Raw genomic sequence first — 4795 nt, forward strand, 5'->3', positions numbered from 1 at the left:
GGACAGTGGGTGGTTTGGCCTGGAGTACCACTGGGCTGTCCTGGGAGTATACGGGTATGGGTATATGAAAGCAGACCCACTGAACCACTGAAAAATCAGAGGTTTGGGCTTCCTGGTGTGGCTTCCTAAACAATTTGATTTTTGCTACTCACTTAGCATTGTGGATGTTTAGCATCTCGATGCTCCACAGTGTATGCGATGGGGGTTGTGGTGATGTCACACCCCCTTACAACGAGCAGTTCTCCTCTTGGCCTGAATGACTGCAGTGACGGAAAACTCCTCAGTGTTGAGGCAGCCGATCCCAATGTTTGCACAGGTCTAGTTGTTAGAAAGTTGTCCTGTATGCATATGTGAAAGCTGCTTCCTTAATAGTTCAGTCAGTTTCTCCTAATTTAACCCCTTATCACCATATGGAAACAATTGTAAATGCTCTTTCATATGATAGCACCCCAAATATTTGAAGACACAGTGTGTGCCACTTGGGTCCCTCAGGAAGCAGATGCTGAGATGGATTTTAGAGTAAAAAAAATGTCTTTTGTTGTCATTGTTTTCAGAATGAATCCTGTCATAGATAAAGGGGGGAGGAACACAGGTGGGCAGGGAGAGCCTCAGACTGCAGTACTGATCCCACAAAGTCTGTGACAATTTAATGGGGATATCCTGAGGAAAGACTACTAGAGGAGCCCCACAATGGGCAGAAATATCCAGGTCCTACCACCCCTGCCATGCTGTCATTGGGGCTTCTCAGAAACAGCATGGTTTGTGGTAGAATGTGCAAGCAGATCCTGGGGATGTTAACAGCTGGAGGCTGTCAGCTAACTGTACTTTTCACGGCTGGCCAGCAAGTTATTTAAGGGAGGTCTGAGCAGTGAAAGTCCGTGGTTGTCACACAGGGTTATTAACTAGAGGTTAAGAGCACAAACTATGGAGTCACCCGGTCAATGACTTTGGACAGGTCACTTAATTTATCTATGCCTTATATTTACCAGTTTTCACATGGGGATAATACTAATTTTAAAGGATTGTTTGGAGAGTGAAATCATACAGTACATGTAGAGTTCTTGGTAGAGTGCCCGACACATATAATATATTCAATAGATAGCATGTCTGTTTGTCCATTCATTCATCTATCCATCTGTCTGTCCATCCATCCATTATCAACCAGGTCTTAACTAATTTCCACTCTAAAACCCACATGTACACACTTCAGAGGTAAATATCTCTAGGTCCTTTAACTTACAACACAGTTTGAAGTTCTCTCAACTTCTTTCCATCGCTTATCTGTTGGGTCTTTTTCATTGTTTCTCCTAAATCATGACTGCTCTTCTTTATGCCCTCCAATACTTTTGCTGACACACACACACACACACACACACACACACACACACACCTGTGTACACACACATCTAAACACCATAGTACCCCAAGTATGGCTTTGCCAATGCAAACTAGAGGAAGCCCATTACCTCCTTTGTCCTAGGCACTATTCTCCTACTAATGCATTCCTAGACTGAATGACATTATTCTGGTCACTTATATTGAGTAGGTAGGCAATGAAATTTGTTTCTTTTGAAAATGGACAATTTATTACTCTGTCTCATTTGTTTCACTCATGTGCAATTTGATCTTGGGAACCAAGTGTAGCAGTTCTACATTTGCCTCTGTTATATGTGCTATATATCTCCTTGTTAGAGCAAAAATGAGTGATGCTGATAATAAGAGAAAGAACATAAAGACAAAGGTACCTGAAAGAGACAAAGGTACCTGAATAAATCTAGGAAATTCCCCAATTGGGTCTTGTTAAAATAGGACCACTGGGTCAAGGAGCTATTTCCAGAGCAATTCTAAAGTTTGATTTTGGTCCTTTTAATGCCCAGAGTTCTGGATTTAACTTATACTGACTAAAGGAGTCTTATACCTGCCTGCCCCAAGATGGGATTGGAGGTTGGGCAGCTCTCTGGTAACCAGATGATTCTAGAAGTTTCAGGTATGACTCTCCATGATCTCATTTATACTAGGGGTAAAAATTGCAAAGAGTTTGAATCCAAGAAAAAAAAATTGAACCAATGGACTTAGGGCCTAAAGGGATTTTATTTTTAAAATAGCTCTTATAGATACCTTTGTTTATAAACATAAAAACACATGGGGCACCTCGGTGGCTTAGTCGGTTTAGCAGTTAAGCATCATCTGCCTTTGGCTCAGGTTATGATCCCAGGGTCCTAGGATGAGCCCCCAGGATGAGCAGGGAGCCTGCTTCCCCCTCTCCCCCTTCCCCTCTCCCTCTGTCCTTCCTGCCCCCTCCTGTTCCCCTCTCCCTTTGCCCCTCTCCCTCCCCCTGCTCATGCTCCCCCTGTTTGTGCTCTTTCTTAAATAAATAAATAAATAAATAAAATCTTTAAAAAAATGTAAAAAACACATAACTTGGTTTGTAACCTGATTTTTATGATAAGGTACATAAAAACAGGAAAAATGAGAAAATAATGGGGAGGGTTTTTTTCCCCCTTGACTTTGGAAATAAACCAGATTTTTTCCCCACACCCAAGAAAAACTGAGTAGTCTTGAGCACCTTAGTATTCACAGTCCATGGACTAGCACCATCAGCTTCACCTGAGAGGTTGTTAAAAATGCAGGATCTCAGGTCATTTTAACAAGATTCCTAGGTGATTTAAATGCACCTGAAAGTCTGAGAAACACTGGTAGCAGAGCATGAGCCACATGCATATTCAAATTGTCTTCAGAGAAATGTTTGACCAAGTCATCTCCTGAGGGTATGATGTATAGATCCCCTAGGAGTGTACAGAGACAAACGTGCCCACTGACAGCTAGATGCAGAGGGTAACATCAACAAGAAAGACATTCTCTCTCAAGATATCAAAAAGTGAAATGTCACTAAGAGGTGGCAAAACTGGCCAAAGTATCTACCAATCTAGCTAGCTGATAGGCGTTGAACAGAGGACCTATCATAGAGTTGATGATGATTAAAGGATAAAATTCTTATAATTTTAAGTAGTGTGTAATAAAATAGAAGGTAAGACAAAGGTCACTCTGACCAAATTGAGAACATTTTCTTTTATGCCATTTAAAAAGCAACTCAAGTAGAAAACAGAAACCCACTTCATTCCATTAACAAATGTTTTAACCTGCTGAAAATCTGATATCTATTTGCTTCCAATAGATTGCTGGCAGGTAAGAGCTCAGGTTCTGAAATCAGACCATCTGGGTTTATATCCCCGTCCAACACTTACTTGTCCTGTTATGGTCCTCAAGGCTCAGTTCCTCCTGAGTATTAATAGTATTAATTACTGTATTAATAGTGAATAGTATTAATTACTGTAATACCTTCTTAGAGAGTTCTACAGGGAACACGATGCCAGGAAAGTGCTTTGCTCAGTGTTTGGGCAAATGACAAACACTCAATAAATGTTAGATTTTTTTTGTTTTACCTTTGTGAAAACACAAAATATATTAGTTTTTCATTTTTTTCTATTTTATTTAATTTTTATTTTATTTTATTTTATTGTGGTAAGAATACAACATGAGATCGACCCTCTTAACAAATTTTTAAGTGTACCATACGGTACTGTTGACTATAAGTACAATGTTGTACAGCGGGTCTCTGGATCTTAGTCATCTTTTTAAAGAAGCAACTTTGGCTTAGTTTGTAAGTCAAGCTCCTGACATGAATTAAAATGTCATTTAGGTTTGCATTGAACATTTATGATTCCTTGAATTTAAAGGTCCTCTGATCAAAAAGCTGTTCCTCTTTGAGACTGATCACCCACACTTTATTTTTACCCACTTTCAACAAAAATGTTGATCTATTTTCCCTAAGGAGAGACCCATGGAGGTTTGTATTTAGTTACAAATGTACTGAAGTTCTACAAAGAGGGTGTCTTACCTTTTGCCATCAATTGAATCTCAACTGAATTGCTTGCAAAAGTCTGTTGTTCACCAGATAATGGTTTTGAGACCCATATCTGCAGAAAAGGTATTTTCCCAAGGTAATTAAATTTACATTTCAAGTTTTGTTTGAGCTCAACTCAAAAACAGTGAATCCCGGACAAAGCTAAAATGTGCCTAAAACTCCTTTCCCACCTATTAGTACAGTGATTTGCCAGAAGACTGCTAGGTGGCAGCATTACTTAGAAAAACAGCTTGTGGGAAGGGAAAGGCCTATGCTCAGGTAAAAACTACAGTGCTGATAAGAGGGCAGCGTTGCATTATTATTTCAACGTTCAAGTCATTTATTTGATTTGGTTTATTGCTTTTTTAAGATATATATGAGTTTGAGATTTTTTGATTAGGCTGAAATGTTAATCAAAGAGGGGAGAAAAACCCCTAAAAATCTGAAGTCATCTAACAAATTCTGGGCCAAATCCAATTTCCTGGCCCTAAGGTTGCAAAACCAGACGCATCAGTTCTCTGGCAGGCAATGACATTAGCCTCAGCAGAGCTGGGTGTGAACCTTCTACCATCAGAAAGTTTTCAGAGAACAGTGAGGCTACCACATACCAATGTCAAAGTGTAGTCAGATTTTCCAGCCTTTTAAAGCACAGCACAGAGGCGCCTGGGTGGCTCAGTCGTTAAGCGTCTGCCTTCGGCTCAGGTCATGATCCCAGGGTCCTGGGATCGAGCCCCTCATCGGGCTCCCTGCTCAGTGGGAGGCCTGCTTCTCCCTCTCCCACTCCCCCTGCTTGTGTTCCCTCTCTCGCTGTCTCTCTCTGTCGAATAAATAAATAAAATCTTTAAATAATAATAATAATAAATAAAAAAACAGCACAGTGAACATCAACAA

This window comes from Leptonychotes weddellii, chromosome 2 (assembly GCF_054177405.1).
Source record: "Leptonychotes weddellii isolate Sample4059 chromosome 2, ASM5417740v2, whole genome shotgun sequence".
Taxonomy (NCBI): domain Eukaryota; kingdom Metazoa; phylum Chordata; class Mammalia; order Carnivora; family Phocidae; genus Leptonychotes; species Leptonychotes weddellii.